This window comes from Orcinus orca, chromosome 3, assembly GCF_937001465.1.
Source record: "Orcinus orca chromosome 3, mOrcOrc1.1, whole genome shotgun sequence".
In the NCBI taxonomy this organism is placed as follows: Eukaryota; Metazoa; Chordata; class Mammalia; order Artiodactyla; family Delphinidae; genus Orcinus; species Orcinus orca.
The window spans coordinates 183,907,799-183,930,943 of record NC_064561.1 but is presented as its reverse complement, the minus strand read 5'-3'; the positions used below and the strand labels follow the sequence as shown (position 1 = coordinate 183,930,943).

General features: G+C 49.9%; 1 pseudogene; it reads right to left on the bottom strand.

The window, feature by feature from the left end:
* Positions 1-4,323: 4,323 nt before the first annotated feature.
* Positions 4,324-6,129, bottom strand: LOC101276771 (eukaryotic translation initiation factor 4B-like; annotated as a pseudogene).
* Positions 6,130-23,145: the final 17,016 nt, after the last annotated feature.

The following is a 23,145-nucleotide window of genomic DNA, read 5'->3' as shown; positions in this document are numbered from 1 at the left end:
AGCTAAAAGTCAAAGAAATAAAAATCTGAATATTATTTTCTAACTAATTTTATTGTTGTGGGTTCCATATTTATAGCATAAGCCACATTGGAAATAATATTGCTTTATTCCAAAATGTTTGTTATTCAACACATACATCTGTCTTTTTTTTTGTTTTTCTTTGTCTGTGTTGGTTCGTTGTTGCTGCACGCGGGCTTTCTCTAGGTGCGGCGAGCGGGGGCTACTCTTTGTTGCGGTGCGCGGGCTTCTCATTGCTGTGGCTTCACTTGTTAGAGGGAATGGGGTCTAGGTGTGCGGGCTTCAGTAGCTGTGGCACACGGGCTCAGTAGTTGTGGCTTGCGGGCTCTAGAGCGCAGGCTCAGTAGTTGTGGTGCACGGGCTTAGTTGCTCCGCGGCATGTGGGATCTTCCCGGACTAGGGATCGAACCCGTGTCCCCTGCATTGCCAGGCAGATTCTTAACGACTGTACCACCAGGGAAGTCCCCATCTGTCTTTCATATGGAGTGCTTTACTGATTTTTAAATGATAATTTACTGAAGACAACGACCAATCTTCGGAAAGGGGCAGAACTTACACATAGTTTTCCACTAGCATGAAGAGCCTACAAATATCTAATGTTAGGCTCTGTGCCTCTCCTTTGGGCCTGGGAGTGACATAACAGTATTAGGAGAAAGTGTGTATCTTCATAATAACACCCCGCAGGTCCCATCACAGATCTATTCCATGGAGCACTTGCTGATTTGGGGATGACAGGTTTTGCATAAAGAAGCAAACCAACAACTATTTTTCTGCTCTTCTGGTCAGTTCCAGAGCAAACTGAGGGTGTGGGGTAGCTCATGGCATAGTTCACATTTAAGACTCTGAGCTCCGATAATAAAGTTCAAATATTCGTTTTCTCAACTTTTGAAATAATACATTTTATAGCTCCTCTTAGTTATAAGACTTTGATAAAAATGTAGAAGGGCTTTCAAAAATTCGTGAGAAACAAACTTTTCAGTTTTGGTTGATCACTGGATGGTCAAATTGCAGAACGCTGATGGGCTGAGTAAATAAAAACTTCAAGAGATGTTAAATGTCTGTAGTCTAAGGACATAAAGATCTAACACTCGTACGTAAATATTTTATCATTTCTAGTATAACTAATGTTAGGAAAAGCAAGCATGACCTGAGACAGCTCAGAAATGACTGCTCTTAAAGGATCTGCCAGCTCTGAATCTGGAAAGCGGCTTCCTTGCACCTTCTACTGCAAGTCTAGTCTAATCGGGGAAAAGGACATTCACTTACAAGGTAAGTTACAGTCTAAGTAGGCTCTGGAGATGCCAAGCTTCATGAAAATCCAGGGCTTAGAGGAGGGGGTGAGCAATACAGCTGCTGTCCTCGTGCAAGGCTGTTGCCGTCTAATCTTAGATGAATCACACAGGTCTTGGTTGCCCTGGTAACTGGTAGCCATTCTGCTTGTCTGGAGGCTAAGGCAGGGAGTGTTCACTCTCTGTAAAGTTTCTTAGCGACATGAAGCCAACAGGTTATAAGGAGGATACTTCGGGTACTTCCAAGGCCACAAGCACTGTGTAACAGTGGCTTAAGGCCACCACCTTGTTTCGCCCCAGACTTTGTGGCCAGAAGCTGAGGCAGGGTTCAGCCGGATGGCTTGTCCCTGGTCTTTGAGGTGCTGGCTCGGGGTCCACTTCCAAGACGGTCCCTTCACTCACACATCTGGTGCCTGATGGGCAGCTATGTCCTTCCCCACTCCACGTGGTCTCAGGGCCTCACCTAATGGCCACCAGCAGGGTAGCTGGACTGCTGACATGGTGACCCAGCGGGTATTCCAAAAGAGAGAAAGTGGAGGCCTTCCTTACCTCTGACGTCTGCGTCTGGAAACCGGGGCCATATCTGCCACATTCTGTCACGTGAAGCAGTCACAAGCCTTGTCCAGATTTAAGGAGAGGTGACAGAGGTCCCACACCCCAAAGCAGGGAGAGTGAATGCATTTATATGCATCTCGAGAGGGCCTCAGTGTTCTCTCTGGCCAGGAATTGTTTACGTTTCTCCTACATGTGAAATATACTCATCTTCCCTCCCAAGATCTCTGCAAGTTTAATCTCATCACAACATCAGGTTCAGGGTCAAAGTCCAGGATTTCCTGAACTAAATCAGACCAATGGATAAGGATCCTTGGGCAGGATTCCATTAAAAGGGTTCCTTTTGATCTTAAAAGCTCTGAGCTAAGAAGACAAATTATCTTTCCCTCTTGCATCCAGTGTAAAATGGTGAGACGTACACGGGAGAAAGTAGACATGCCTGCTCAAAAAATGGGACAGCAGAGAGCATGTGAAGTCACTGGTCCCCAGCAACCCTGATGTCCAACCAGGCACATGTTGGCAGTTACTTGATTGGGACCTTCCTGCACTTGGTTCTGTCCTCTGAGACATCCTTCCTTTTCCATAAGAAATGGCAGGATGTTTCTAGATCAGAAGACTTCTCTGCCTGCTTCCTGTGTGTGAAAATTGGGGGAGAGTCAAAGTCCTGTATTTGTCCTGTCTCTGCCTCTTTCAGTCTTGGAGGATATATTTTCTTTAAAAACCTTGTGGGATTCCTGTGTATCAGATTATAATATATTCTGTTTATACCACATCTCTTTCTGGAACAGGCCCTTCCAGGACTGCACGTCAGGACCTATGGGGCCAGGGTCATAAGATCCTTAGCAACTTTCTAGTCAAGTTGAAAGAATTCTTAAGATTCTTAGAGATCGTAATGTACATGTCTGGGGGTAGTTGTAAGACCCTTTATGTACATCTCCGGGGGTAGTTGTAAGACCCTTTGTTGAGACCTTAGACATACTTCTAAGGTCTCAACAAAGGGTCTTACAACTACCCCCAGAGATCTTCATACTAAGGCCACAATTTAACTGTGCTCATCCTGATTTGATGTTTTCCCTGAGGTCATTTCTTATTTTGAGAGTCTTTTGCAGACTGAAGAGGCTCCAGTCAAGAGGCAGTCTTATTTTTTGACTCAGCAGGTTCCAGTTTATGTTTCCTCTAACTCTGTCTGAAAACTAAATATTTCTTATTTATTTATTTATATTTTTATACCCTCATCTCTCTGTCTGTATCCTATCATATGTGTCTAGGAAATTCGTTGGTACTTTCAGCTTTCTGCCAGGAAATACTTTCACCAAATCCACCAGCTCAGTAAGTATATTTTCTCCTCTCTGTGCTGCCATGGGATGCATTGCAGCTGGATTTTCTGCTGCTATGTAGTGTGGGCTGCCTTCTCTCTAGCCCCCAAAGGACAATCTTCTTTCTGTCCTTCAAACCCTCATCCACCATCAGCTCAAGGCCCTTCCAGCCACTTGTCTGAAGTTTTTGGTATGGTGGGTCCCCATTCCCTGGACCAAATTCAGTTCCTGGAAGATATTACTGTGAAATAAATTATCTCCAAACTTCATACTTTGAAACAAACCATTTATTTGCTCAAGGTTTGTAGGTTCAGGAGTGCAGGAAGGGATTTTCTGAGTAGGTTTCACTGATCCATGCCAGGCTAGGTGGCTGCAGCAGGAGGGTCCACTTTTCACGTGGATTTCTCTCTCACTTCTCAGGTACCTTGAAAGGGATGGCTGGAAGGCAGACCCATCTGGGCCTCTCATCCCCTCCGCTTGTCTAAAGGTCTGTCTAGATGATCTTTCCAGCAAGAGAGTCACACTTCTTCCACGGTTACCTTGGGCTCCAAGAGTGAGTTTTCCAAGAGACCAGAAGAGGAAGTTGTCATTCTTTTAAGACCTGGATTTGAAAAGTCACATCATTTCTCTGTGTTCTATTAGTCAGCAGTCACAGAGCTGGCTCAGGTCCAAGGGGAGGGGACATAGACCCCATGTCTCCATGGAAGGCATGTCAAAGAAGGCGACCCCATCTTTCATCTGCCAGAGCTAGTGACCATCACTCCTGAATTCAAAAGCAGGATGCATAACTTGACAATACATTTTTCGACTTGTGAATTGTGTTCATACTGGATTTTTCGAAAGCTTCTTAGGTGAATATACAGTTAGTATTATAATCAACAATCCCAGGACTGTAGAGAAATTGTGACGAGAACATCGTGAGTGTCCCAGCAACTCTGGAGTGTGTGGTTGGGTGTCGAGTGCACTTTACCACTAGACAGTTTACGTGGAGTTGGAGGTCTCTAAGAAACAAAGTGAAGACACTTCTTTGAGAATGGGAAGAGTATGTGCTTTTTACAAAGTTTTCTTTTCCAGAGATGGTGAGTTTTATTTTTTCTTGTCTGTATAGAGGTTTGATTTGCTCTCGAATGTTCCAGCAGGGAGAGAGACTAGGAGAAAGCACAGAGTGCAGAGGTCTGTTTGGTGTCATCTTCTCCCTCATTTTCACCATCAGTGGTGAGAGCAGCGTACTTCCTTGCAGAACTGAACTTAGAGGCTGGATCTTCTTCAGTTTTCTTTGGCTCAGGTGCAGATCTGGCATCTTGATCCTTTTTGCCATCTTTCCTCTCTGACCCCTTCCAGTGGTCTCTGTTCCCTCCATTTCCTGGACCACGGCTGGAGTTACCACTCTGGTCTTTTGGGACACTCACCCCAACTACTCTATTTTCATCTTTCCTTGCTGGTCTTCCCTCAGATGGCTGAGCTGGAACTACTTTCCCTCCACCACGTGTAGGGGGCTGCTGCTCTGTGTCTGAGCTCTGAGATCGAACAGGAGGTTTAGAACTTCGCTTCATCCAAGCATTCTCCTCTGGTGGAGGGGCTGGCATTACCTTTAGAGGCTGTTCAGGTTTGGGAGGCTTAGAAGTTAGAGACTGACAGTTTTCCTCTTTATTGGGTGTTTCATTTTCTAGAGACTTCTCACTCTTTCTCCTTCGTGCATTTCTGCCAGATGTGGCTGAGGTCCCAGTCCGTGATGACTCACTTCCTGTCCTCGACCATTCCCGTTCCTGAGTTTCTTCATTTTGCCAGCTTGGGTATCTCTCCAGAGGCCGTTGTTCTAGCTTTGGCTCATCCAGCTGATGTCGCAGTTTCTCCTGTTCCTTCTATAGTGGCTCTTCTACTTGTTCTCTAGCAGTTGTGCCAACAGGCTTTCCTCCTCCAAAGAGAGAGGCTGCTCGACTGGACTGGGACATGCTAGCAGAGGAATCATCTTCCTTAGGAGTACTCCGAGGCTTTAGGTTCAGTTTGGGTCTTTGGGGGGACATCTATCATCATGCCTACAGTCATCCCAAGAGTATGCATCTCTGGAGCTCCATGACTGGTCATCTTGTCTGTCATATCTGTCTTTATAGCAGTCTTCACCTCCTCTGTAGACGTCATCCTATGGTACTCACTACCAAACGCTCTTCTGCCACTGCCCATCCTGGCATAGCAGCCTCTACTGTAATCTCTGCTGCCTCTGTGATCATAGCAATCTTGGCTCCATATCGATCCATGTCCTGGGGTGGGCCATCACGGTAACTGTCCCGATACCCATCACGCTATCGGTCTGAATAATAACAATCTCTATATTTGTCTCTAAGCCTTCATCACCTGTTCTAGGTGGGTGGCCATCAAAGCTGCAGCACGACAGGCCTCCAATCTGCATCTGTTTTTTCAGAATCCTGATTTCTGTCTCGGCTGAAAGAACAATCAGAATTCTCCTGTTACCTAGAAACTCTTCACTGAGGCTCAGGGCACTGAGCAAGGAATCCAGGTCCTCAAATTCAGCATAACTCAAACTTTTCAACCTCTCAGGATTGCTGGGTTCACCCAGTAGACACACTGCACTGATGTTGAATCCTCTAAAGAATTCCTTAATGGAGTCTTCTGCCGTATCATAGGGCAGGTTCCCTAGAAAAGCAGTGTAGGGTGGCAATTCGGGAAGATGGCTCCAGTCAATGGCTCAGGTTTCCAAGCAGCCCGTGGAGCAGTGGGCAGGATGGAACGGTCATCTGGAGGTGCCCTATACACGTCATCATCATTACTCTGCCAGTGGTTGAAACATGTCCTTCTAGGTCGTCTGTTTCATCAGCTCAGCTGTCTGGTTTGGGGACATAGGTGCTTCTGCCACCATTCCTTCCATCCTCAGCCAGAAAGTCTGTCAGGGAGACGGTCTTCCCCTTCTTCTTCTTCTTTTTTGCTGGGGCCGCCATTTGGGAGAGAGCGAGAGAATACAAAGGCACAACTATTTTTATTGGAAACTCAGGTTTTAATTTATGCCAGTGACGAGCTTAGTGGTTTGTAACTGGTGCACCCATCACCTGGTTCGAATAACACCCATCTCCATTGATTGGCATTCTCAGCATTCGTGTCTACCTACTAGAATATTTCCCAGTTTCATTCCACGTGGTCTCTGAGCAGGAAACTCCTTGGCTGCAGTTTCCTTATAGCATCAATACTTTCCTCAGTTTTCCTTACAACAAAAGAGCTAGAAGAGCTCCCTGAGAACGCTCCCAGAAATGCCTCTCTGAGGGTTGATTCTCTTCTGAAGCCCTTTCGGGCTGGATTTTTCTCTTTGACACCATGGATCACGTCAACCCCAGGATGGTTTTTTTGCAGGTGAGATCACACGACATATTTTAAAGCCTAGATGCAGGACTCAGACGTTCCCTTTTAGCTCTCATCCTTTCCTTAGGCCGATTTGTGCTTTGTTAGAACTCAGACTCCTCCCTGCTAAACATCGCATGAATTACTACAGCTGTACCTAGCTCAAGAGAAAAATGAGTTTTTAAATACATAAAACATTGTTAATGCAAAAGTAGTTTGGGTTTTAAAAGAACCTTGTCAGGGCTGGGATTTCATACATGGCAAAGCAGCTTCCTCGCTACCATCTATTGAACGTCAGCCCTCGACACAAGGGTTTGTTAAAACAAAAAAAAACGAAGCCCTTGTCCCCACTAAGAGTGCAGGTTTTATCTGTAGACATGGGCACTTGCTGGACCCTGTCTGAGCAGCAAGGGGATGGAGGCCATGACCTCCCTTGTCTGTTAAACTGACCAACCGAGGACAAGAATGAAGGTCACCTGGTCATCATGTGGGAAACTGTGGCCTTAGTTAAAAGTGTGCACAGATATACGCGTCATCAGAGCAGAAAGACCTGGAGTCATCACCCAAACCCTTCCAGTGGATGCCTCCAGGGAGGGCAGGGCGTGGAGGATAGGTTAGGACAGACACATGGTCATAGGCTGTGAGTATCACTCAGCGACAAGTAGGAGAAATTTGGGGCAGACAGGAACCAGAGCAGAGGGGACGGTGCTGGGGGTCTTCTAAGATGCCCCTGGAGATGCTGAGGTCCCAGCCCTGGTGTGACCCCCTCCCCTGAGTGTGACCCGTAACTGGTTCTTAGCGAACAGAAAGGATGCCATGAGGGGTGGCCTGTGTCTGTGCATCTAATGCAGGGAGCTAGTCAGTCTCCTTTAGTTTGATGGGTAGCGTACTTGGTCTTAATCCTACCATTTAATTTATTTTTTTCACATTAACTTTTTCCACATTTTAATGAAAAATTTTAAATACGCGGCAAAATAGCAAGAATTTTGTGATTTACAGCAAACACTTGTTCACGCACTGCCTCGGTTCTCTTGCACCCTTCCCTGTACTTCTTCATGACACACCCTCGCGTCTACCCTGTTTCCGACGCATATCGAAGCCAGTAGAGACCTCCGTACACTTCCTCCTAAATTTTCAGCACACACATTATTATCTAAAGTTCAGTATTTGTTTATAGCTTTTTTAAAATTTGGAGATAAATATTATAAATATTTGTAAATTATAAAGAAAATGTCCTCATCTTAATGAACCTTCTCTGTGTTTTGATAAATGTATCCACCTATGAAAACTGACCCTCTAAAAAGACAGGCATTTCTCCAGGCCATGAAGTTCCCTAGGCCCCTTCCCTGTCCCTCCGTGCCCCGAGCCCCCCAGAGGCAACTACTGGCTTTTCCAGCTGCCTTGTTTTTCCATCCTAATTGGTCTCACCTCCTCTAGATCTTGGTGTGGAGTGGAATCGATGTCTCCTGTGTGAGACCTCATTCCCTCAGGGACTGCTTCTGACACTGACCCAGGTCCTTGTGACAGTAGGAGCGACTTCTGTGGTCTGAACACACTCCGCTGTCTGTCGTCTGCTCTCCCGTTGGTGGGCAGCGGGCCGCTTGGGTTTTGGGTGTCAGGAACAAAACTACGGTGAGCATTTGTGTACATGATGTCTTGTGGACACACACTCATTTCTCATGGGGGAATAGCCGGGAGAGGCTGTGCTGGTGAGTAGGTGAGTGTGTGTTTAACATGTAAAGGGCCGCGTCCCAAATGCGGGATGTCCCATTTCAGTGATGGCATAGCGTGGATGTCATAGTCTGCATTTTCCTGATGATTAATGATGCCGAATACATTTTATTGGCTATTCTCACGTCTTCTTTTATGAAGTGAATCTTCAATTACTTCTGTATTAGGTTGTTCGTCTTATCATAGAGTTGTATGATTTCTCTGTGCGTCCTCCAAACGGGTCCTTTCTTAGGTATGCGCTTTTCAGATATTTTCTCTCAGTCTATGTTTGACCTATTCATATTCTTAATGGTGTGTCTTAACAAACACAAGTTTTACATTTTAATTATGTCCAATGTATCAATTTTCCTTTACAGTTATTACCATAGAAACCAAGAAACCTTTGCCAAACCCTAGGTCACAAAGTCTCACCTCATTTTACTGTCTATTTGCTGTGGCTTTTGCTGCTTCCCACCCCCATTTTCCCATCTTCTATTAAATTAATACAATCTACTTCCTTCTTTTCCTGCCGTTGGTTTTAAGTTCAGATCTAACTATAAATTGGATAAAGCTAATCAATATCTCTATGAATCACCTGATTGTACAGGGACCCTTAATTCCAGTCTCCCTTTCCCACCAGCCTATCTAAGAAACTAGTCATCTAGCACTTTTCTGTCTCCTTGTTATGAAACTCTCGCTGAAGTTATCGAAGTTTGTCAATTTCCTTGGTTACCATCTCTCCCGGCCTCTTACCTCTTGAGCATGGGTTCAGTTTTTTCTTACTGACCATGCCCTTCGCTCCATCTGCAGGGGGGCTTCCTGAGTCTTACTGTACTGTCTTTGAATGTGCCTTTATTTTCCCTTCAATCTGGAGGGGTGATCTGACTGCTCACTGATTTCCGAGTGGACAGTAGCCAATTTTCCCCTTAGCTCTGTGAGAGCGCCCTGCGGTCTTCTGGTGTCCCTGGTGGGGAATTTGTGGCGAGTGGGTCCATCGCTGTGTGGGTGAAACTCCTCTTCTCACTGCTGCCTCTGAGAAAACACCAGCAGGCTCCCCTGAGCCATTCCCTCTCACTTTTTCTAGGGTATTTGACTCAATTTTTATTAAAAACTCTGTCTTTCTTTTATATTCACATTTTAATGGTTTTGATATTTAAATAATATAATTAAATAACAAATACAATTGCCCCAAACAACTTTGGAAATGCACACAACTGACAGGATTCGTGAACACACGACTGGAGGGGCAGATGAACAGGGAATCGGGAGAAGCGGGAACAGGGTGTGCTTTGGCTGTTGGTCCACGTGCCTCGGCGCCAGAATGGGGCGTGTCTCAATCTGCTGAATTGATTCAAGGGTTCAGGTGGGGTTGCCTGAGAGACCTGCTTTGTCAGATGGCTCAATTATCACCACTTTGGAGGGCATTCTTACCTCTCGCTCTCTATTTCTCTCTCTCAACACTATAATATGTATTTTTTTAAGCGCTGGGCCAGTGCCCACGGTGTTTACTCTCTTATAGTGGCTGGATTTTAAAGAACGGGAGCGTATCCTTTTCTTGACTTGTTAAGTATCACTGAGTGTTTACCACGCAGCAGAGGCTCTACTGAACATTTGATTAATAGTATCTCATTTTTCTGTTATGATAATTTTACACGTTGGGTTATTATTCCTATTTTTGATGACAAAATGTAAAGCTTAGCCTAATTTAGGTTAATTTACCAAAGACTGCATAGCCCTAAACTACTATGGAATCATGCAGGTTAAAATTAGACCTTAGAAAACGCTGAAGGTTGCACAAGTGTGATCGCCCATTTCCCTGTCCCGCACAGCCCCTGGTGTTCAGCGCTCATGGTGGAGCCACGTGCCCTTGGGGAAGGAGGGACGGAGCGACGCACACTTCCCCCTTGCAGATGCTGGGGTGGAAACCAAGTGAGAGATAATAAAACGGCAACAAAGTTTAAGGTGAGGACTCTGGTGGTTTTGAAATAAACCGTCACCGGCTCACCTGCAGGTCCCCGGAAGGTGGAAACAGGTCCCGCGGGCCCGCTGCTTTCACTACTCAGAAGCAGTGTCTTCTCCTTCTGGTGCAGGATGCCGACTGTTGGAGAAAGAAGTGTCTGCAGTGCACGCAGGAGAAGTGGGTGACCTTTCCACTCACTGTTTTAAATGCCCAATACGCACCATGACCTTGCATCCAGCTGTGACCTCCTTTGCACATCCCTGGATAGAATGTGCAAAGGAGGCCCTTGTGTTCCAGCAGGCTTGGGCCATCACGTCTCATGCACCACATCACAGTCATAAAGCTGATGTTACAAATGCCAGACAAGAGCCTAGCACACGTCTTCCTGGTACCTGGCTTTACCTGTCCCAGGTATTGGCAGGGAGAGCCCAGGTCAGCCCTGACTCTGCAGTGGATCTAAGGAGGGTCTGGTCGGAGCAGCCTTTCTCCTGGACACTGGCCCTTCCGCAGCCCCGGGGAGAGGAGACCCTTCCGCCCGCCCCAGCACAGATTCTGGAGTGGAGTGGGGGTCTTCACACAAGGGTCTGCGGAGGGGTGGGTGTCCCAAGTCCACGAAGACTAGTTTGTGGCCCATCAGTGTTCAGCCTCTGTTTCTATGCCATCTGACGTCAGATAAACAGACGCAAACATTAACAGCATGTCCTACCTACCACATGTGGAGAGGTGTGTTTTCAAAGCCTTGAACTTTGCAGTTTTCTCCTTTGCCTCTGACGCCACGCGAGGGCTCCTTCAGGAGTTCATGAGCCAGAGCCTGCGAGTCCGGCCCTGCGCCTGGAGCTGCGTGGACCTCAGGCTGACCGTTACCTCCCTCATCTGGTGACCTCACCCCTCACCTCAGGGCTCAGAGGATGCCTCCTGCCACCGTGTGGTTTGATTTCTTCAGCTTCTGCCCATCTCTGTCGGGTTGTTTATTCCCACATATCAGACCGGATGGGGACCTTCTGTTCACTCCATCCACACTTGTATTTCTGGATCAAAGTGCTGCAGCTGACAGGGCTGGGGCAGCCGGGGGGTGCGTGGTACCCACCTGCCAGGGCAGAGATGCTGTCGGAGCTGCATCTATATTGGGCAGGATGCCGGGAACAAAGAAGGGTGGTCCTTCAGCCCAAGAGGGCTTGAGGTTAGTGTCCATGCGATTTTGAAAAGCAGCCACGAAACCGGCAGCCTCTTAAATGCACGTGTGCACGCCCAACGCCCCGCAGAGCTCACGTCCTGGGTCCTTCCTTAGAGCATTTGCAGTAAATGTTTGTATTTATTTATCTGCGTCGCTGTGTCTGAGTGGGACCACTTTCTTCTGCCTGAGGACGGCGTCCCGTGTTCTCCTGGAGATGTGACTTTGATGCCTTTTTTTTTTTCTTTTTGTGGCCGCGCCACACGGCATGCTGGATCTTACTTCCCCGACCAGGGATTTAACCAGTGGCCCCCAGAAGTGGAAGGGCTGAGTCCTAACCCCTGGATCACCAGGGAAGTCCCTTTGATGCCCTTTTTCTAGACACTTCTCTAGGGTCTCTTTCTTTTTCTTTCACTTTTGAAGGGTATTTTTTTTTCTGGGAGTAGAATTTTAGGTAGACCTTTTCTTCCTCTAAACACACGAAAGACGTCATTTTCTTGTCTTACAGTTTTGTTTTCCTCTCCAGTTTCTTTCCCTCCTGGTGTTAGACGCTCAAGTCCTTTGGCCTGAGATTTGTCTCTGATGCCCTCAAACACCTTATTTTTTCCGACAGCCCCTCTGGTTGTTCTTGGCGTGAACACCGGTCTCCTGGGAGCTGCCCGGCCGTGGGGGCCCCGTCGGGGCGTCTGCCCCATCCAACACCTGAGCAGCACACATGAGGCCGACGTGAGCAGGGTTGGCAGAGCCCTTGTACCTGCCCCACAGACACGTCTCCTGGCCTCCGTGGACCAGGCGCTGGGGGGGACTAGAGCCGGAGTCAGGGTGCAGGGTGAGGGGAGGGAGTGAAGTCTATTTTCCCTTGAAACCAGCTTCTTGCCATGCATTTATTCTATTCTTTTCATCATCTTGATGTAAAATATGAAGCTGATTGAATCTTGTTCTTTCAATCAACCCTGAGTGACCCACAGGACCAAGTGGTTTCAGGCTCGCTTTGTAGACGGGGAAACGGGGGCAGAAAACTGCAGTGACCTGCCCTGACCTCACAATGAGTGACCTTCCAGGGCTGGATTCTTGGCCTCCTGGCCTCCTGAATTCCACACGAAGTTTGCTTCAAAGGAGCCCTGAATGCCACTGGGCTGCCAACCTGGCATCTAAAACTCTCAGACACACACCCCGGCTCCCAGAGGCTCGGCTCCAGCTTCCGTCCCATCTCTGGAAAATGCAGCGCAAGCAGAGACGTACGAGAGGCTACAAAGATGTACAGGTTTTGTTCTTCTATTGACGAGGGGGTGGGATGCTTTCCTTGTCCCGAATCCCCTGCTGCTGACCCACAGATTCAGGTAGCAGGGCCGCCTGCCAGCGAGGCAGAGCAATGGTCAGGTTTGTGGGTAGCTCGGCCGCAGCTCTGTTGTTTATCAAATACTCATCTGGGTCTCGCTGCCAGCGAGCTCTGCAGACGCGAGTGAAGTCCATAACCAAGGAACTTTAAATAAAGGAGATTTTTCTGGATTACGTGGGTGGGCCTGATCGAATGGGTTGAAAGACCTCAAGAACAGAGCTGAGGCTCCCCTGAAGGAGAAAGCTCACGTGTGGACGGCAGCATGGGCCGGTGCCCCGGGGTCCCAGCCTGGCCTGCCCTGTGGGCTTCAGACCTGCCTCGCCAGACCCCACGGTCTGGGAGGTGACGCCTTGCGGTAAGTCCTGCAAAAAACTGATATGCATCTCCTGCCGATTGAGCCTGGTGGACCCGGATGGACAGAGGGCTGATCCTGCTGTAAACACGAGAGGCTGTGCCTGCATCTGTGACGACCGGACGAAGACTGCGGGGACAGTGGTCGTTGGGGCTGAGGACCGAGCCAGGCCGTGAGCACTCCCTGAGTGTCCGGGGGCCTCCCTCCGGTGCCGGACGCATTGGACATCTTGGCCGACGTGTCCAGGGGCGGCCACTGCACTCCCACCACCAAGGGGGTCTTGGGTTCCTGCCCACCCTCAGGACACGTGGCAGAAATGGGTCAGCGGCTGGAACCCGCCTGCTCTAATGGTTCTTACAGGTTTTCATCAGTTGTTTCCCAGCAGAAGTTTCCACTTTCCAGCCAACAATTTCCTTTCATCGTAGATTCGCTTTAAACAGAGCAGGCACCAGGAAGGCGAGGTTGGGCTGGTTCCCAGGGCAGCTTTGGTGGGGCTATGGCCTTGACGGGGGTGGGTGGCCACACCCTTTGGGGAGCGGACACGCAGGAGGGTGCATCGCCCCAGGTCGGCGCTGAGGGAGAACGAGAGTGCGGCGCCCATCTCTCGGATGCGGGAGACGCCATGGTGGACCCCAGCGGCAGGGTCGGGAGCCGGGCACCTGTCCAGGCACAGCATCCATCCTCCATTCCTTCATCCTCCCAGCTTCCCCGTTGATCAAATCTGGGGCCTGCCAATTGCGACTGTGGGAGATGTCTTAACAAACAGACCCCTCCCCCCACCGTCCAGAGCCCTCGGGACGCGGCTGCAGAGGAAGGAGGGTGATGGGTTCCAGGACACCCAGCAGCACTTTCCCTGCCGCGAGCCTCCTCCTCGGAGGAGTGAACACACTCCTTCTGTTGTCACAACACGGGACTTAAGGGCTGAGGAGTCCTTAAGAATCACAGCTAATCACTCTGGGTAATTACTGTCAAGTTAAGTGCTGGGCTTTCTCCACAGTGTGATTCCCTCTTAGCTCAGTGCCGCGGTCCAGGCGATGCCCCCTGAAAATCTATGCCCTGTCTCCCTTATTGTCACGGTTCTCTCTCACGTTGGGGAAGAGCCCCGTCGGGCCCTGGAGCTGGGGTGAAGGCGTGGCGTGGGCACTCTGCTGAGCCAGGTGGAACTTCTCGTTCCCGCTCAGCAAACCAGCCCGGCCACCAGGACTGTGCTTCTGGGCATCTTCCACGGGCCGCTCCCGGGGCCTTTGCACGCCCTGACTTCCGCATCTCAGCACCTGGCATTGCCCGAGGCTCGGGGCCACCCTCCCATCACCTGTGCCCACCTCACTGCTTTACGGCCAAACAGACTCATCCTGGTCTCCCCTCCCCTGCTGTCCTCTACCCCCACCCTCTCCCCTCCCTCTCTCAACACTGAACGGAACACTGGATGCTCTCCAGATTCCAGGAGGCTCCTTGGCACAGTTCATGGTCCAGACAAGAAACAAAAAGAAAAAGAACTAGAGATTTCTTAATCAGCCTGCTGCCCTCCCCAAATGGCCAGGGGTCCCCACTCCCCCAGACCATTCGTCATCCGTCATCGCCTTGGGATTAGACGGGATTCCTTTTTAAACCTTGGGCAATTAGATTATCAAGATCGTTTTTCCTTAAAGGGATGGTCTGTCCTTAGCCCATAGTCATTTAGGAGACCCCTCTGTCCCTACACACAGATTGTCTTCACTCCACCCCCCTGAGGGCGTTTTCAGCAAGGATTCTCTTATGTGCAGCAATAACAATGGTAGGAAATGTAAGTGTTCAGATCACATTTTTTTATAATACAGTTTTTATTTTGCTGGGAAACTTGAGGTTTCCGAGTGCCCTTACTTTGGATCAGATTCTGCTATGGCGGTGTATTTTTTGGTACAAGATTTGACCTGGATCATCACTTCACTGCAATTTGCAACCCCCCAAACCTCTCTCTAGTCAGGAACCTAAACATTTCCCCTGGACTCTCCTCTACTTCAAGCTTAAACTGTCCTTGGTAAAACTTTTCGTCACTGCAACGCTAAAATACGCTAAAATACGCTCTGGATGGGAGACCCCAGTTTTTGCACAATATTCAGTTGGTTGAGTTTGGGGGATAATTCCCCCCACATGGCCCCTTTCTCCAGGGTCCGTACGGATCATGGATCAATTTTCCTGGGTTCCGTGTTATGAATGGGAATTAGGCTTCCAGAGTTCCTCAGACCTGCACCCGCATTTCCCTCAATAAATCACGGGTGTTTCAATATAATCACGTCAGCATGCTCTTGGAAGAAACAGCATGCTATTAGATTTAATTATCCCATCACAGATCATTTACAGATCGTCCGTCACTTACTATAAAAATGAGTCCAGAATGTTATTCTTTGTAAGATGCTTAGACACAGTAGCTCAAGTTACGGTTCTGAAGACATTTCTTGATTTCTCGTCCTCAGCTTCTGACTCTAAACCTCAGAATTACTTATGGGTCACATTGTATTAACACAAAATCTTTACCATTCTTTCATAAATGTTACTGCAACACCCCTGCAAGAATTACACTAGTCACACGTAGCTTTCTAACAGGAAAAATATTACCATTCTTATTGGTGCAAAAAAAATGGGGTGCCGGTTCTTTGAGTGAGTTCAGAGTGCGTTTGCTCTAAGGGATAGAGCAGCGTTAAAATGCAGATTCCCAGGTGAGTTTAGATAGACCCAGGCAGTACTTTGTGGAGAAACCCCAACAGTTAACTCAGGCCTGGTGCACGTTCGCTCAGTGGGTGAGTGAAAAGCCACACGGCGGGACCTGTGGCCCTGATGTCAGTTGAACAGATTCTGCCACGTTGCTCCCCCCTGCATGCTTCCCCTCTGAAATCACTCCTGCAGGCCCCTCGCCAGGTTTTGCCAACACGGGGAGAGAGAAGGGCAGTGGGGAAAGCCAATGGCAGCTCCCAAAGGACCAGAGCTGGACGCCAGCCCCGTCACACCGGGTCGGGTGACGGTGGGCAGAAGTCCGCACCGCTCTGTGTCCGGGCTTCCTCTCTGGGCCTGGTGCCGCCCTCAGGCTGCGAGAGTTCCCTGAGCCTGGGTTTGCAGGGCCCTCCCCGCAGGGCTCAGCGCAGCTAAGCTCTCACCAAGGGCAGCTGTGTCTATGGGGATGACTTTGGTTTGTGCTGTCTCCTCTTCAGTTAGGGACATCTGTGTTTCCATGCTGACTTCTAAGGCCCTGATTTTGGGTAGAATTGAGGCCTTGAACTCACACAGGACTGGGATGCTACCGACTCTCCTGTTGAACGATGGCTGAAAGGCCTCCTGCAGTTCTGAAGCGTGGCTTTGTGGGGTGCAGTGTTCCCGGGGCCCGGGCTCAGCCAGGCTGGATTGGAACATCAGTTCTGTCACCTGCTGCTGTCGACCATGAGGCTCAGCTGCTTCATCCATGGGTGGAGCTGACAAAACCCATGTCCTGGAACGTGGAGCCCACAGAGTGCAGCCCACGTGGTCCCCCAGCCCCCAGGGCGGCCCCATGCCATGAAGTCAGCTGTCTGTTTCCCAGGTGCACCGTTGTGCGCCAAAGGCAAGAATTTGTTCTTCAGACACCTTCCCACAGGGGGTTGGAGCGGACATGTCTCCCTGGACCCGGGGGCCCCAGGGCGGGTTGCACGCCCTGTACCTCTAGTAGGAAATGTTACTTAAACAGAGCTGCTGGTGTAGCAGCGCAGGGCCTGGGAGGCGGGAGGACGCACTGATGGCTTTCGCTGGTTTTGTACAGCGTGCCTTTGGAAAATGTTTGGAGGAGAACCTGACGTAAAACTCTCCATGTGGGGCCCCCTGAGCTCTTCCTGTCAGTGAGAAGCCACTTCCTGCTCTCCCCCAAAGATCCTCACGTCCTTTTCAATCACAGGATCAAAAACTGTTGATTAAACATGTCAAGCATATTTTGTGTTGTCCATTTTCAGGGTGACAGTTAGGCTTCTTCACCTAAAACTTTACGCATGAATCTTTAAAAGTGCTAGGAATTGTGGGGGATTCTAGAAACAGCGTGCCCGCGTGGTTCACACTTGACCGTCCACGCTTGTTTTAACCGCACGTTCATGTGGGCAGCAGGCACCGCTGGGAGCTGGTCAAGGCAGGTCTTGGTTAGGCTCTGGGGATGCGGACGATGAGGTTGCACAGAGAACCGAGGGGAGATCGACCAGTAACCAGGTGACCTCAGAGCAGAGGCGGGGGGTGGGTGGCATCAGCCAGGGGGGTCCAGGAGTGTAGACAAGGCCCCAGCCCAGCCTGGAGGAGAGCTAGCAGGTGGAGAGAGGGATTTGGGATGGGAAGGGCTGCCATGTGGGCCCCCATCCTCAGAAGCAGCAGCAATTGAGCTTGGAGGAGGAAGCCTGCTTGAGGGTGTCAGGGCCACTGCTCTGTGCGCGCACATGCCCCGACCCCGTGTGGCCCGGGGGCCCCAGCCTCTCCCCGGGCTTAGCCCCAAGGCTCGCTGAAGCTCAGATGTGGGCAGAGCGTATAACACGGGCCCACAGAGAACCCCGGCTTCCTGTTGCCTTCCTGCTGGTTAAAGTTGCAACATGGTTTTCCTTAATTAAACACACTAGCATGGGAAGGTTAAACGGCTTCTCTATGGCTCCGAAAGCTGCAGATGGCTGCAAGTTCCATCCCAGGGGGTGACCATTGAAGGTGCCTGATAAGGTCCTGCCAACAGGCCTCTCCCAGCTATGGGATCCGCTCTGCTGCTGGCTGGGACTGACGGGCTTCATGGCAGGAGGTATAGCACACTGGCCAGTTCCGTGCAATGTTCAGCTTTCTTCTTTCTTTTTTTTTAATTAAAGTATAGTTGATATACAATGCTGTGTTAGCACAGTGATTCAGTTATACATACATAAGTATATATTCTTTTTCAGATTCTTTTCCCTTACAGGTTATTACAGAATATTGAGTGTAGCTCCCTGTGCTATATAGTAGGTCCTTGTTGATATCTGTTTTATATATACTAGTGAGTATATGTTAATCCCAAGCTTTTAATTTATTCCCCACCCCCACCCCTTTCCCCTTTGGCAACCAAAGTTTGGTAATGTTTGTTTTCTAAGTCTGTGGATCTATTTCTGTTCTTTAGATAAGTTCATTTGTATCTTTTCATTATTCAGCCATGAAAAAGAATGAAATAATGCCATTTGCAGTAACATGGATGGACAAGAAATTGTCATACTAAGTGAAGTAAGTCAAAGACAAGTATCATATGATATCGCTTATATGTGGAATCTGAAAAAAGGGTGCAATGTCCATCTTAAGGAGAAGATATTTAAGTTAAATTGTGGAATAACACAAACACAACTGCGTCAGACATTAGAGAGGGTGATACTGCATAGGTCCGTTTGACATGCAAATGGTAAAATTCCCACAGGTGCTGACAAAGGGGCTGTTCCCCAAAGGCGGCCCGAGCCACTTCCGCAGGGCACCAGGGAGCTTTCCTGAAGGTGCTTTCGTCCTGGGGGTGCAGCGGGGAGGGCTGGGGAAGGAGACAGCCCTTCTGGGAGGCGAAAGAGCTTCCGCACGAAGCTGCTCAGGTCAAGAGCCAGGTGCCATCCTGGGTCCTTCTTGGGCCCTTGCACCCATGTCTGGATGTCACCGCAGGACGGGCCCACCTGCCGCTCCCCCTTCACGTCAGGGGCGCTGGCCCGGCTCTGTCCCCCCTGCCTGGACTGCTGCAGGCTGCGCGGCCTCCTCCGACTACACCCTGACTCCTCGGAGTCTGTTCTTAGCACAGCAGCTAACGTTACCCGCTGAAAACACAGATCAGCGCCCTTGACCCAGATACAGCCCCCAGTGCTCAGCCCCGGGATCTTCCTGGGGCGCCCCGGTCTCCCACAGTCCAGCCCTGGGCGCTTCTCCAGCCGAGACAGCCTTCTTGCTCTGCGGCAGAAGCTCCGACCTTGTTTCCCCCAGCTGTTAAAGAAGGAAGACCTTGCCAGGATGAGACACGTGTGTAGCTGAAACAGACGCGTGCCACCGTCCCAAAGGCCCCTCAGGCAGCCCTTCAGTCGTACATTGGGTAAAAAGCCTTTTCACACGGCAGTTCTGGGAGCTGCGTTCCACCCCCTGGACCCTCCCTGGCCCCGCCCTGGGATGAAGGAGGAGGGGACTTGCAGGGACACGTGTCCATCATGTGGTCCGCCCTCGCTCCATCGAGGCACGGCTGCAGCTACCTCTCGCCAGGTGGGCCTCAGAGCGAAGGCGCCAGCCCCTCCAGTCCCGACAGCACACCCAGGAGGTGCGTGGAGAGGGAACCCGGGCAGGTTCAGGGCCCGTCCTGGGACTTGAGTCCAGGAGGAGTGGCTGCAGGCTTCCCGCCCTTCACGTTGTCCTCTTCTGCCCCTGCTGGCCTTCTCGCGGGTGGCCCTCTACCGAAGGCAGCTGTGCCGTCTTCGTGCTCCATCATTTCACTGACATCCATGTGCCCCAGGCCGCCAGCCCACCCTAAAACCCTCCCACCCCCATGCGTTGTCTTACCCCACTGTGTGCTCTCTGCAGCATCGATCGCCAGCTAAGAGGACCGTTTGTGTAAATGTCCGTGCACTTGTCCGTATGTCCCACCAAACAGAAGCTCCGTCAGGGCAGGGACTCAGGGTGGACGTCGGCTGGACAGGGCAGTGGAGGACAGGGCTTCACAAGCAGGTCCTCAGGGGCTCTGCCCTCGTGAAGACACATAGCTCTGTGGACAGTGTTCTAGGAGTTTAACCCCTCATCCAGCCCGGTTACTAACTGGTGACACAGGAAAACCAATGCTACGTTTCGGCAATTTGCTCAGACACGCGTGGGAATTAAAATCATTTCTCAGCTGCCCATGAACGACTTCGTACTGTCCCCAGTCCATGTTGACCTGGGCAGGGCACTCAGCCAGCCACGGAAACACACTCCCAACAACTGCCTTTCCCACCAGGAGATCTGTTTCTTTTCTTTTACTTTTGAAAATAAATCATATTTAAGTTTTTTTTAGGAATCTTGCCTGGGAAACTTGGGAAATATTTCGGTTCTTAGCAAATAAATTTTTGTAATGGGGGAATAGGCTTATGGATAGAGATTTTTTCCCCAGTATTTTCTAAGTGGTGTGTTTTAAACTTTTTTTTAGAGTGCAGATTTCGTCCTAGGAAAATATAGGACATCTGGTCCAATATGAAGGTGCTGTAGATGAGCCCTGTCTCATAGAAATACGATTCAAGCCATCTGGGTAATTTAAAATTGTGTAATAGCCACGTTGAAAAAAAGTAAAAAGGAACAGAGGAAACAGATTTTAATATATAATTTATTTCACCCAGTACATCCAAAATATTATTAATTTAACATGTTCCTAATATAAAAAATGTAGTAAGATCTTCTACGTTCCTTTTTGTACTAATTCTTTGAACAGTGTGTGTTTCACACACGCAGGCCCTCTCAGTCCGGACCAGCCACGTTCCAGCACTCCATGGCCACTCGGGGTGGCGTTCACAGCAGTGGACGACACAGCTCCAGGGGAAGGGTGGGGCGGTCAGCCTGCCAGCCTGCTGAGTGTGGCCCTCGAGCTAAGAATGGAGTTTACAGCTTTAAATGGTGGAACAGAGAAACACAGAAGAGGCGGTAGGGACCACAGGTCACGATGTCTGGGTTTGTTACTTTTAAATTGAGTTAATCAATAACTATTTAATTTTTCCTCAGTTTTAACTTTAGTAGAAAATACAGATAGGTATAACTCACATAAACAAAAAGCTCTGTGGAGGGTTGAGAATCACGTCCGGTCTGATCCCAGGTAAGATGACGACGTGCTCAGAGAGGCCCCAGCAATTCAGGCAGTACCGCCTGGTACCACGTCCGTCACCTCGTACCACGTCGCCTCTCATTCCCCACTGCCCTTCTCCACGCTCCTTCTTGCCCACAACACTTCTCATTTGCAAGGGTTCAAAGTTGGACGCTTACTTCCTATTCGCGGAAAGTCATTATGAAGAATATTTTCTGCTTAGTCGTGTTTTATTGCTGTTCTCGGTCTCTGTACCAGGCTTCGGTGTAACCCGAGGCAGCTGGCTGGGGTGAAGTGTGCCGAGTGTGCCCACGGAGAGAGTCCCCACTGGTCTGAAAGGAGGCATCGTCTACATCTTTATTTTACAAGATGACTGGCTGTCATCGCTTATGTCTTAGGTGACCAAACTTGCCGAGGTATTATTAATTTTCTCTTAAAATCGTCCTGGCAGGACACGAGAATATGTGTCCAGCCCGGACCGGGGGGTGGATGGGGGCTTTTGGCTGCGTCGGGCAGGTTTCACAGCACTTTCCTTCCAGTCAGCTCACCTGGAAAAGCCCCTGGTCCTGGTGTCCTGTGAGATGGCTCTGCCTCTTGTGTGGACTGACCCGCGGTGGGAAACTCAGCCAGTTCTCAGGACGCCCACGGGCACCAGGCAGCCCTGTCTCAGCTACCCTGGACCTGGGAACCCCTGGTTTCCCCGATCCTATTTGGGGACCAGAACCCTGAATGTTCTCCCCAGCATGCTGGCATCCCTGGAGGGACTTTCTGCTGAGACCGTGGGGAGCTTCGGGGAGCCTGTGAACACCCTGGACCCAACCCTGTTTGCCTGGGGGGTGGGCTTCATAGCACTTCTCACCTCCAGGTGTTAACAAATGAGAACTCCCAACCACTGGCCCACAGGGCATTTTGCTTCAGCGCTGCTCTCCCCGCTTGGGTGCAGGTACTCGAGTGAAGAAGGTGCTGCCCGTGAAGCTGCTTCCTCAGCTACACCTGCCTGTGCTGATTGGCCCTTCCGCCACCTCCATCCACGGAGCCGGCCGGGTGGTGGAGGGGGTCGATGTCCCACGCAGGCCCTTTCTTCTGGTTGGTGTGTCCACTTCCCTAGGGCGGGGAGCGTGCTGCTGACTGTGCAGCTGTCTGCTTCCAACGGTCGTTACAAGTTCCACTGGGCCAGCAAGAGCCACCTTGACCAGGAGGTCATGCCCCACCGTGCCCAGTGACTGGTTGGCACAGACCTGGCCCCTGGACTCCGGTGCTGTCCACGCTGTAGACTAAAGCCGTTCTCAAGGTGAATCCAGCCTGCAGTGACAGCACCACCTGGGGACTTGCTGGAGACGCAGACCCTCAGGTCCACTCAGATGCTGCAGCGTAGGGCCCAGCAATCTGTGCCCAACCAGCTCCCAGGGCTTTCCGAGGCTGAGGAACCTCCCATAGGACCAGGGTGGGTCTCTCTGGCAGCTGAGACCGCCTCCCCGCCCCTTCCTGCTTCCCTCACCCCTGTCCTGAAGCATCCCCGCAGGACGTCCCCGGCACGAGAACCCTCGTCCCAGGGTGAGCTCCTAGGAACCGAGGTGGCTTTCTTCTCACTGCTTCAGGTAATCTCCAAACTAGAACGAAAGTTAAGTCCCGTCTTTCCCTACCTTTTAAGTCCTATGTCTCTCCTACCCACAAGAGCCCAATAACAGCATATGGAAATTCAGGGCAAAGTTGCTCATGGAAATTATTTAATGCATCTAAAATTGGACTTTTTAGTTTTTAGGGTAGACCCAATGCCCAGTGGTGGCCACCACTGTGTTTCCTCACTTCTCCTTTAAAAATTCAGTGCAGTCAAAGGAAAACACCCAGAAGGAAATAAATCCATGAATTGGGTTATTTTCCAGGTCTAGTACACGTAAATATCAACTTTATACTTGAAATAAGATGGCACAGAGGCATTTCACCTTGTCTAGGACTCAGCTGTCCAATACGGCAACTACCGGCCACACATGGCTGTCTGGCGCCGGCGATGTCGCTGCCCTGAGCTGGGATGTGCCCTGCCTGTGAGCTATACACCGGGTATCAGAGACTCAGAGAAGAAAAGAAGGCAAACTGTCTCATTAGTAACAGTTGCAATCAATAGATTACATGCTGAAATGATAATACCTTGGCTATGTGGGGTTAAATAAAATATATTATTAAAATCGCTTTCACCTGTTTCTGTTTCTGTTTGTAATGTGTCTGTGGGAAATTTAATAATACACATGTGGCTCACACTCTGTTTCTTTTGGACAGCGTTGGCCTAGAGGATACCGAGAGAGCCAGCTCGACAGTGAG